Source organism: Danio rerio, chromosome 17, assembly GCF_052040795.2.
Source record: "Danio rerio strain M-AB ecotype USA chromosome 17, GRCz13ab, whole genome shotgun sequence".
NCBI lineage: Eukaryota > Metazoa > Chordata > Actinopteri > Cypriniformes > Danionidae > Danio > Danio rerio.
Window position 1 is genome coordinate 20,953,192 of NC_141037.1, and position 12,557 is coordinate 20,965,748.

General features: G+C 37.1%; 1 protein-coding gene and 1 long non-coding RNA gene across 2 annotated transcripts in view; one reads left to right on the forward strand and one right to left on the reverse strand.

Annotated features, from left to right (window-relative positions):
- The window catches only part of LOC141378553 (uncharacterized), a 27,026-nt gene continuing 14,469 nt past the window's right edge, over positions 1–12,557 (reverse strand). Inside the window, exon 3 of the long non-coding RNA XR_015513310.1 lies at positions 1–1,416. This is a non-coding gene — a long non-coding RNA (uncharacterized LOC141378553). The remainder of the gene's footprint in view (positions 1,417–12,557) is intronic.
- grem2a (gremlin 2, DAN family BMP antagonist a) overlaps positions 1,282–12,557 on the forward strand; it is a 27,888-nt gene continuing 16,612 nt past the window's right edge. The window contains exon 1 of the mRNA XM_087290329.1: positions 1,282–1,422. The gene's annotated coding sequence lies outside the window, so the exon portion shown is untranslated. The remainder of the gene's footprint in view (positions 1,423–12,557) is intronic.

Consider the following 12,557-nt stretch of genomic DNA (forward strand, 5'->3'; position numbering starts at 1 on the left):
GTGTGAATTTGATTATTTGGTCAGTCTGGTGAGAACAGCTCTAAATGTTGAGGTCCAGACCAACTCATCCAACACTAACAGTCGGCTCTGAACCAGAACCATCTAGATTACTGCTATCAATACAATTTAACATGACATCTGAGTACTTTAGTTTCTTCACTTTAAACCAAAACATGTTTATATGTGTGTCTGCTCAGTGTGTAAGATTTCTTTTTGGGTGTTTTCAAGTTCTCCACACAAGTTTGTCTGCGTGTGCATTTGAGAGAGAAAAAAAGGAAAGGAACAAGCGAGGGATGTTATTCTTATTGTGGTCAAATGGAGATGAGTTCAAAACCACAAAAACAACAGAATGGGAGAACCAACGACTGAATAAGCAAAGAAAACAAAAGGAGAACAGTCAGTAATGTGCAACATCCCAAGCCAAATGAAGATTTATGGGGGCACAAAATTTCATGATAAACTGTGGAGTGAAAGATTAATGATTTAGCATCTGAAGGCTTTTGTCTTTTTAAGGCCACATAACACATCTGCTTTGTCTTGCCTTGATGTGCTGTCAAAACTTGTTTATAAAACCATTTTGCATTTGGAAAGACACTTGAGGAAAAACCTTCAGGCGGGACCTCAATAAAGCCACAGTGAAAATGTCCAAAATGTTCCAGAAACACGAGCCCACACATTTTGGATTAAACCAAGATGAATTTAAGGAGATCAAACCCATCGATGTGTTTTCTATATTTACAGAAGAACTTCTGACACTGTGGGCATGTTATCTGCAGCAGTAAAGACGGACGGGGTTAAAACAGGGATGCAAACTCATGTGTGCTACACTTCAGAGAGAGACAGAGAGAGAGAGAGAGAGAGAGAGAGAGAGAGAGAGAGAGAGTATGTTTTCAGGACTGGTTGATTAACAGTGGGCTTCTGGGGGAGGTATCAGACCAAAAGAGAGGGAGGGAAGCAGAAAGAGAGAGAGAGAGGTGTAGATGAATCTTTCTGTTACTTGTGTGCAACTGATGATTTTCTTCCTACTTTCTTCACACTCACACACTTCTCTTTGGAGAGCCAGTGGGATGTGACAGTAAATCAGAGAGAAGATGATTCAAAGACTCACCGGGAAGCACTCAGTGAAACAGAACGCGAGCTGGATGCAACATAAATGAGTGAAACTTGGGAGCTATGAGCCATAAAGCATGACCGCTTGAGTTTGGCCTCCGCAGAGCTGTGGACTCGAACAGGAAAGGCGCACGGCAGCATCTTCAGGAGCGCTTCAACAAACATCCCGTACTTCTGATGGATTTCCACACTGCCTCTGTACATCTGGAGCTCTGAGCCTCGCCGATCTCTGACCTGCTGCTTGACCTTTGACCTCTGAGTGACCTCTTCAGGAATCACAGCAAGAAAAAAACTCCAGGTCCAGATCTGCAGGTAAATTCCAAGAAAAGAGACATGTTATTAACTCTATTTAGAATCTAAAAAATAAAGCACCTTTTAATTAATGAAGACTATTTCGATGGTCCTTAATGCACATTTTGTTGACTGAAAGGTGCATAGCAATTACTTCTCGTTTGAGTATTCGTAGACTTTCTGCTTAATATCTGTTGATACTGCTTCTTCAACACATTTAACCGACTATAAGAAACTTTGCAAGTGTATGTCAACTTACACTAACCCTTACCCCAACCTAGCAGTCTACTTATAATCTAATGAGAATTAATTGGCATCTAGATGCAATGTAATTAAAAGTCAACAAAATGCCTTGAAGAGACATAATAAAGTGATCCCCAATATATAAAAAGAAAATACAAAATGTTCTTGGTTCCTCAAAGAAATGTTCAGTGTCCAGTTTTTAAAGAACCATGTTTATATTTGTTCTTACAGTATCATTTTGCATCTTTGTAAGAACATTTAGTAATCTAAAGGAAGTTTAGCGGAATGGAAAGGTTCCATACAGTAGATATTAAAGGTTCCTTGTGAAACCATTATCTCCAAAAAAAAAAAATATTTTTAAAGTGTAAAAAACTTTTGGTGCAATACACTGTAAAAAAAAAAAAAAAAAAGTTGGGTTCCACACAATATTTTTGTATTGGCACAACTTAAAGGAATTAAGTTAACTTGTTAGTTTTTTTTATTTGAGTAGAATAAACATAAAACAATTATACTGTCCACCCCAAAAACTCAAGAATTGTGTTGTTTCTACTAATTTTAAATAAGTACAAGCACCAAATGTTATTTTTTTGAGTGTTTACTGCACTGTAAAAAGTGAGTAAGGCAAGTAAACCTTTTGTAACTTGGAACTGTTAAGTTGGCTTGATTTGTAAATTATGCTAATTGTAGTCATTTAAAAAATAAAAATAAAATAATCACCTTTTTCAATACACCTTCATCATATTAGTTTTTTTCCTCCAGCTTTTCTGTATCTTGCAAAATGACATAAAGTAACATAACTCTGCTCTTCCAGAATCCAGTATGTCTTCTAAATTCCATACAGGCTTTAATTATAGATTTTATAGACTTAATGGAGCTATGAATGAATGAAAATATAATATTGTAATATTTACAGTATTTTTTTTTTGAAAATGAACTTGCTAAAATAGTCTAACACTATAAAAAGGGATTAGTTGATTTTTAAGTAAGTGAGTACAATTTGCATAATTAAAAAAATCAAGTCAATTTAACAGTTTCAAGTTACAATGAGCTAACTTGCATTATTTTTGTAAAGTCAACTTGTTGTTTTTAAGGCAATTGATTTCTGGGTTCCACACAATCTATTTGTGTTAAAAACCACAAATAAATTAACTTTTTAGTTTTTACAAATTTGAGTTTTAACATAAAACAATTAAATTGTCCATAAAAGCATTGAGAATTGTGTTGTTTCAGCTAATTTTATATAAGTAGTTTGAAATAACTGCAAGTAATTTTTTTTTTAGTGTTGTTAAGGTTCTTTATGTAATCACATATTCAGATTTTATGTTTGAAGTCTTTAGATTTTTTAAATAATGGATTGTTTTACTTATTTCATCACTTTCGAAAATATTTTTATTATTGGCATCTAGTGTTTTTGAAGAACATTTAACACCTAGAACATTTCCTCAGCATGCAATTATACATACTAAAAAAAAGGAAACATTGTTTTTCATTTTTTGGTTTATTATATTGGCACCTGCAAAATTCCATTTTAGGGTTCTCCAAGGACTATTCAGTTAACCATGTATTTTAAACAACCTTATTTATCTATCTATCTATCTATCTATCTATATATATATATATATATATATATATATATATATAGAGAGAGAGAGAGAGAGAGAGAGAGAGAGAGATTTAAAATGACATAGATTTTAGATTCTTAGTCTAAGAGGATTCGGTCACTGTAGCAAGCAAAATAAAGAGTTTCACAACCATTTCCTACTCTAAATCAATTACTGATGTTGTGTTATTTTATAATAAAACTGATAATATATCGAAACTGCTAGTGTTTATAATATTATAATATAAAAATAGTGTATATAATATGTTATATATTGAGAGACAGAGAGTGAACGTGAATGTTTGATGATGGGGAAGTTTGCATAAGAAAACGTGTGACAGTACTGGCTTCAGTCCAGCTCAGGCATGATTGGCATTATAAAGGAGGGCATGGAAAAGGATCAGCCGCGACTCAGTTCAAAGTGGTGACTGCCCCTCAGAGCGCATTAAACCGAGCGGATTTGAGTCTGACAGCCTTTGAGTTTCCCAGTGACCTTCTAATTCCCCAGCGCCATTACTACTGTAGCAAGACTGATGGCAATGCAAGTGGCTGTTATTAAGAGCTAGAGCACAGTTATAATTATGATTAGCATAGGGTATGGTTACGGTTATATGCTAGGGGAGGTTTATGTTTCGATTGGGGTTGGTTAGGAATCATTTGCTGTAATTATCATACATTAACTGCTGTAGATGTGAAACTGGAAATGCTTGTGAAAGACACACTCGACTGCATGTGTATTTGAAGGAGTTGAAGTCAGACTCAGAGTGACGACAGCCATCAGAGAATTCAGTCACTGATATGGTTGAACTGCTCAACCACACTTTAAACCTCAGCTATGTATCGTAACATGAGTCTGACCTAACAGTTCGAAACCACAGATATTCCATCTCTGATCAAGATAGCCACACTCCACATGATGAAAAATCACACCATACCTTTCCCTTACTCTGTGATTTAGATCAATTCTAGTTTAAATTCATTTAGAAACTTATGCGTATCAGTTCTTGGCTTATAACAGTGTTAAATTATTTTTGATTCATGGTATTATCGGGATATTGACTAGCTGCTAAAAAGTTACTTTGACTGGTATAATGCTTAGTGTAAGGTCATCTGGGATGGAAAGGAAACAGTTCTTGCAGGACTCCCAGATTTCATCAAGATTATGTGGACTCATGTTCAATGCCTCCTCCATTTTACCACAGACATGTTCAATAATGTTCATGTCTGGTGACAGGGCTGGCCAATCCTGGAGCACCTTGACCTTATAGATGTTTTTAAAAACAATTGAAACTGGGAATAATATTAGAAACAACTTTTGACAACTTGTCAGATCGTAGAGATTAATTCATTCTGCCTTATCTGTATAAGAACAAAAAATACTTCAATGTACTTTAATGTTGTAATACTACTGTATATTTATCAAATTTTATTCCATGAGAAACAGTCCAGTGTTAATGACTGCGAGGTTTTGTGTTTTTTTTTTTTTTTCAGTGATGGCTGGACATTTCATTTGTTGCTCAGTGGGTAGCACTTCCCAGTTTTTAATTTTTTATTTTTTTATTTTCTAATTTTGTCAAATGTTCTTGTGATTAATATGACAATATAAATAATATTCATTCATCCATTCATATATTGTCCTTCGGCTTAGTCCCTTAATTTCTCAGCGGTCGCCACAGCGGAATGAACCAAATATCGAGCATTTGTTTTAAGCAGCGGATGCTCTTTTAGCCACGACCCAGTACTGGGAAACACCAATACACGTTAACATTTACACACTTACACTATGGCCAATTTAGCTTATTCAATTCACCTATAGTATAGCGTATGTCTTTAGACTGTGGGGGAAACCGGAGACCCTGGAGGAAACTCACACGAACATGGGAAGTAACTACACACAGAAAGACCAACTGACCCAGCTGGGGACAGAACCAACAACCTTCTTGCTGTAACATGACAGTGCTAACCACTCAGCCACCGTGCAACCCCTTTATATATGATACAATATTGATGTTGCCCCAAAAAAGTTACTATAGCACGTATAATAATACATAGTGTAATGCTTCATTGTGGACTAGTTCAATATATTGTGTTAGTAAATATGTATAACTTTACAATTAGTAAATTGTAAGAATTAGCACTTTACTCAATAATAAACGTTAGTTAATTGATTAATCAATTAGTCAACAGTAAGAAAAGGCCAGATTTATTACAGTTACAATTAATTATTAATTCCATCTAATAATATGATTATATGACTTGTAAGCAGATTACAACAATGATTTTAATCTGTCATTATACATTAACTGAGAAATTAATCACCTAAAATAAAAAATAAAATGAATTTTATCAACATTTTAGTTAAATTACTAATGGAGCCCTACTGCAGTGTTAATGTATAATAACAGCCCTATAAATAGCCCTATAAATAGTGCTTTAGCTTTTGGTGATGGTCACTTGCCTCAAGTTTCAGGTGGTAATCTTCATGATTTTTTGTTCAGCACTTCATGTTCTCAATGCAGAACACACATTCACATTCATACACTGTAATCTGTAATCTTTTTGGTGTGACTACATAAAGTACACTACCTGACAAAAGTCTTGTCGCCTATCCAAATTTCAGGAACAACAAATAATAACTTGACTTTTAGTTGATCATTTAGTATCAGAAGTGGCTAATGTGAAAGTCAAACGCCACTAGATCATGACTTGATTTTTAATTATTTTATTATGACAGTAAGGTCTGACTTAACTTAGCCAAAAAGTCCCGTCACTTAACAGAAATAATGTACAGTATAGAATATAAAGTCATGGTGCAGTGTGAAAAAAAATTAATAATGTGTTTGACTCCCATGAGCTTGGAGGACTGCATCCATACATTGTTGCAATAACTCATTAATAAAGTCATCTAAAATGGCAAAGAAAGCGTTCTTGCAGGCCTCTCAGAGTTTAGCAAGATTCTTTGGATTCATCTTCAATGCCTCCTCCATCTTATTCCATACATGCTCAATAGTGTTTATATCTGGTGACTGGGTTGGCCAATCCTGGAGCATCTTGGCCTTCTTTGCTTACAGGAATTTTGATGTGGAGGCTGAAGTATGAGGAGCACTATCCTGCTGAAGAATTTGCCCTCTTCTGTGGTTTGCAATGCAATTTGCACAAATGTCTTGATACCTCAGGCGGTTGATGTTGCTATCCACTCAGCAGATCTCTTGCAAGCCCCTATAATGAATTTAACCCCAAACCATGATTTTTTTTCTTCACCAAACTTGGCTGATTTATGTAAGAGTGTTGGGTCCATGCGGGTTTCTGCTGTATTTATGATGATCGGGATGCAGTTCAACAGATGATTCATCAGAAACATCTTCCGTCTGCCACTTTTCCAAATGATCAACTAGAAGTCAAGTTATTATGTGTTGCTCTTACAACTGGGATCGATGACAAGACTATTGTCAGGTAGTTTATAGATGTTTTTAAAAACAATTGGAAGTCAGAATAACATTAGAAACAACTTTTGACAGCTTGTCAAGTGGTAGGGATTTGTGCCATCTTTGAAGATGTTTAGTCAGGAATGCACATGCCATGTGGTGGGTGAAACACCTTATTATCCTTTTATAACCCTTGCTATATTTTCTATTACGTGCCCACCAGTCACTAAAGTTATTATCTTTACAGTGCAATGAAAATATGCTTCAACTGCAGACATTTTTACAGAATGTTTAAATGAAATTATTCAAATTAGAGATGTCCCTGGAGCAAATCCAAGTATTTAGACTGGGCTTCAGGGCAGATGTAGTCTTGGCATGTTTCAAATGTATTTACATTTGTCAGAAGTGACGTACACGTGACTCTTCATCACATTCCAGTGTGTGAACTGGACTCGAATGAAAGAGTTTGGCATGTTAGCGCTTCTCTTGTCTCCAAGTGTGTTTGTAATTATATATTAAAGCTGAAGCTGCATTCATTAAAATTCTTTCTATCCAGGTTAATTCCCCTTAAAAGTGTGAGCGTAAATGTTTGAGAAGATTGGTGTGAATGCAATCATTATTTTTTGGAGGCACGCATCAGCGTTACATGTTTCCTAAGACATTTTCTTGTGGCAGAGGGAGGTACATAATTGCTGTGATGATAACTCCTGTCAAATTCATAATTTTGTGGCGCCAGTTAGTGTTTATGCGTGCGATGGTGTTTGTGTGTTTTAATGTGCATATGGGTGTTAGACAGAAAGAAAGCTTCAGGGTCTAACGTGTGGCTTCGTGTGACTTGTTTTGGCTCAGAGATGTTGTGGAAGTGTTAGGGAAGACTCGCTGTGGGTTTTGACACTGGTCGGTCGAATGCTGGTATCGCTGGCTGTGTCGGGGTGCATGCTGGCTTCTGCTCAATGAGAGATGCTGGTACTTGCGGTTTGGTTGTTTTACGCTACACTTATTCTCTTACATCAGTCATTTGGCTCAAACTGTTTTTAGCAGATGTGTTCTGTGGGAACGAGATTCTCAGGGAGGTTTTAGAATAGAGCTTATTCTAAGCTTATTCTAGCTTATTCTTCTATTGTTAAAAATAGAGTTTTTAATACAGTATGTTGCATTCTTTGTCATAAACAGTTGAATCAGAATTATTAGCCTAGCTGTATATTTTTTCACCAATTTCTATTTAATGTAAAGAAGATTTTGTTCAACACATTTCTAAACATAATAGTTTTAATAACTAATCTCTTATAACTGATTTCTTATATCTTTGTCATGACGACTGTACATACTAGATATTTTTCAAGATACTAGTATTCAGCTTAAAGTATAATTCAAGGCTTAACTAGGTTAAGGTTAACTAGGCAAGTTAGGGTCACAAGACAAGTCATTGTACACTGCCTGACAAAAAGCAAAAGCACATTTCAGATAAGTTAATATTAAGCTAATATTCAAATATGTAATATATAATGAACAGGCACAATATTGGTATTGTGGACACTTCAAAAATCTGAAAATACTGAAAATTAACTTTTAGAGTGTCTTTTAAGAATATTCACATTCTATTTGCATTGAATGTTCATCACACACTCTCAGAAATGAAGGTACAGTAGCTGTCACTGGGGTGGTACCTTTTCAAAAGGTATATATTTGTACCCAAAGAGTCCACAGTAATACCTCAAATGTTCATATTAGTAGCCAAATGTATCTAAAAAGTACCTTTGAGGTACAATTATGGACCGTTCAGGTACAAATATGTACCTTTTGAAAAGGTACCGCCCCAGTGACAGCTCCTGAACCTTTATTTCTGAAAGTGCAGCACCAAATGTTTGGAGACTTAATTGGTTAGCCTCATAGTTCAAACATTAATACTTTTATATGTAAATATGGCCAACTACATGCTGAAATATTGATTGAAAGGTTCATGAACTAAACTCATGTTTGTCGTCGATCTCAGTTGTAAGAGCAGCCAATTATAACTTGACTTCTAGTTGATCATTTGGAAAAGTGGCAGAAGGTAGATTTTTCCAATGAATCATCTGTTGAACTGCATCTTAATCATCAAAAATACTGCAGAAGGTAATCCGCATGGACCCAAGATTCTCAAAGAAATCAGTCAAGTTTGGTGAAGGAAAAATCATGGTTTGGGGTTACATTCAATATGGGGGCATCTGTATACTACTTTTATTCCACGAGCAATAGTCCAGTGTTAAATATTGGCAAGTTGTTGTTGTTTTAGATTCAACAGTAATGGCTAGGCCATTTGTTGCTCAGCAGGTAGCGCTGGAGCCTCACAGCAAGAAGATCCCAGGTTTGTTTTACAAGGTCTTTTCCTGTGGAGATCATCACACCATCTCTCTCCACTTCTGTGAGAACATACATTCTCTGGGCTTCCCTTGCAATGCAAGACAGGCAGAATAGATGACTTGGAGATGGTAGGTGTCATTGTGAGTGTATGTGTGTGAGCGCTGTGATGGGCTGGCCATCTGTTCATCTCCACTGCCTGTGGCTTGAGATATTGACTTCATGATTCATCACTCCTGTGACCTTGCAGAGCATGACCATTTGGAGAAAGGATAGATAAATGGCTAGTTTTTTTTTAAAGTCCCCCTGAAACCAAAACTAACCACATGATTTTGTTAGCTCATATTGCTAGTTTTGTGGTGAACAATTTATCAGTGCATGTCATTAAGAAAAACAATTGTTTGCCCTTCTAATCTTCAATTGAAATCTGAAAATGCACTTTCTTTTGATCAGAAAGGTGTGCAGGAGGAGACTGTTAGGTTGTAATAACTCTCCCCACTCTGCCTACTTTATTACATCCATTAAGCTCGCTGATTTTGTCATTTAATTTTATGTTTCTTTCCCAGAGATGGGTTGCGGCTGGAAGGGCATCCGCTGCGTAAAAACTTGCTGGAAGTTGGTGGTTCATTCCGCTGTGGGGACCCCAGATTAATTAAGGGACTAAGCCGACAAGAAAATGAATACATGAATGAACATTCTGTTTCTCTAGGACGTGTGTCACAATACAAAAAAAGGGTCGCAGCTTCCAGTTCATGCGGACTCTCAAAAAATAGTGTCAAACACTACATGATAGAGATGCACTGAAAGATCTCTTAACTTCCCAAATTTTTCTTTAACTTTACATTCTAAATAAACTAAAGTTCACATTCTAACATCAAACAAAAGCTTATGTGCATAATAATATTAATTGTTTAAAAGCTTTAGTGCTGCATTGTAGGGCCTAAAATCTGCAATTTTGTCACCGATTTCAAAGTAATTCTACGCATTTTATTTACATACAGAACAAATTTAACATGTATGGTCAAAATAGAGCAATTCAATTTCTAAAAAGTAGCTTGATGCTTCAAATAAAGATTGTTTCATGATTCTGAATATTACACCAATAGGTGGTGACAAGTGACTAATGAAAAATTTGTTTGTTACTGAACTCTTTGTTCTAAGATTTGTTAAAGACAAACACTGCTTCATCCAACAATGAAACTAGTGTCGTCTTTATATGTGAGTCATTGGACAATCAAACTAAATTTAAAATCCATTGAAATTGTTTTATTTTTATAGACCACAGTAATTAGGCTGGCTTGTGTAGCAAGCCAGACTACTGTTATCCTATTAAACTTATTATTATTTTTAGGGACCGAGCACCGAACGGTGCAAGGCCCTATTGGAATTGCTCCGTTTATTAGGGACCGAGCACCGAAACGGTGCGTAGGCCCTATTGGAATTGCTCTGTTTATTATTCTTCTTCTTCTTCTTCTTCTTCTTCTTCTTCTTCCGCGGAATGAATCGCGGTTTTGAGGGGCTAAACATGCCCGAAAACTCACGCAACTTTGCACACGCCTCAGAAGTGGCGAAAATTTACGTTTGTTATGGGCTTCGGAAGTGGGCGTGGCAAAATGACTCGACAGCGCCACCTAGAAAAATTAAACGGACGAGCCCCCGATATACGAATCACGCACATGCACGAAAATTGGCACACACCTCAAACATGCCAAAACATACGAAAAAGTCTCTTGCAGCCATATCTCAAACCCAACAGGAAGTCGGATATTTTTAACTTCCTGCGGCGAAAAAGTGGCGATTTTGCCATTTCCAGGCGTTGTATTTTAACGAACTCCTCCTAGGGATTTTTTCCGATCGACACCAAAATTGGGTTTTGTCATCTAAAGGCCTTGGCGATGTTGAATTGCGAAGCTTTAGAGTTTTCATCGATGGGCGTGTCCGTGGCGGCCTCGCAAACTTTGACGATTCGCCACAAAAGAGGAAGTCATTATAACTCAGGCATGCATTATCAGATCTGCCTCAAAATCCACTCGCTTGATAAGCGTCCTGACCTGAACACGTTTACATGCCAATATCCAGATACAGATACAGCGCCACCTGCTGGCCACAGGAAATGACATGATTTACGGAGTTATAAACTCCTCCCACAAATTTTATCAAATCAGCACCAAAATTGAGTGGTGCTATCTGAAAGCTCTAGCGATGATATATTGTGAAGATCTAGAGTTTTCGCAGAGGGGTGTGTCCGTGGCGGCATGAAAAACCTCAACGCTTCGCCATGGAACAGGAAGTCCTTATAACTCAACCACACAATGTCCGATCTGCCTGAAACTTCACATGGTTGATAAACGTCATCTCTTGAACACATCCACATAACAATATTGAAGTGGGCGTGGCAAAATGACTCGACAGCGCCACCTAGAAAAATTAAACGGACGAGCCCCCGATCTACGAATCACGCACATGCACATAAATTGGCACACACCTTAAACATGCCAAAACATACGAAAAAGTCTCTTGGAGCCATATCTCAAACCCAACAGGAAGTCGGATATTTTTAACTTCCTGTGGCGAAAAAGTGGCGTTTTTGCCATTTTCAGGCGTTGTATTTTAACGAACTCCTCCAAGGGATTTTATCTGATAAACACCAAAATTGGGTTTTGTCATCTTAAAGCCTTGGTGATGTTAAATTGCGAAGCTTTAGAGTTTTTGTCGATGGGTGTGTCCGTGGCGGCCTCGCAAACTTTGATTCACCACAAAACAGGAAGTCTTTATAACTCAGGCATGCAATATTCGATCTGCCTCAAAATTCACACATTTAATAACAGTCCTGACCTGATCAGGTTTACGTGCCGATATCCAGTTACAGTTATAGCGCCACCTGCTGGCCACAGGAAATGACATGTTTGACACTGTAACAAACTCCTCCCACAAACTTTCCCGTATCAGCACCAAAATAGAGTGGTGTCATCTGAAAGCTCTAGCGATAATATATTGTAAAGATCTAGAGTTTTTGCTGAGGGGCGTGTCTGTGGTGGCATGACAAACCTCAACGCTTCGCCATGGAACAGCAAGTTGTTATAACTCAACCACACAATGTCTGATCTGCCTGAAACTTCACATGATTGATAAAAGTCCTCTCCTGAACACATCTACATAACAATATTGAGTCAGTCATAGCGCCACCTGTTGGCAGAAGGAATTTTGGCTTGTAACTCGGCCACACAATGTCAGATCTGCCTAAAATGTCACATGGTTGATGAAAATCCTCTCCTAAACACATCTACATAATAATATTGAGTCTTTCATAGCGCCACCTGCTGGCAGAATGTAGTTTGTCTTATAACACAATCTCCACACAATGTCTGATCTGCCTGAAACTTCACATGGTTGATAAAAGTCCGCTCCTGAACACATCCACATAACAATATTGAGTCAGTCATAACGCCACCTGCTGGCAGAAGGTAGTTTGGCTTATAACTCAGCCACACAATGTCCCATGTGCCTGAAACTTCACATGGTTGATAAGATTCCTCTCCGGATGACAT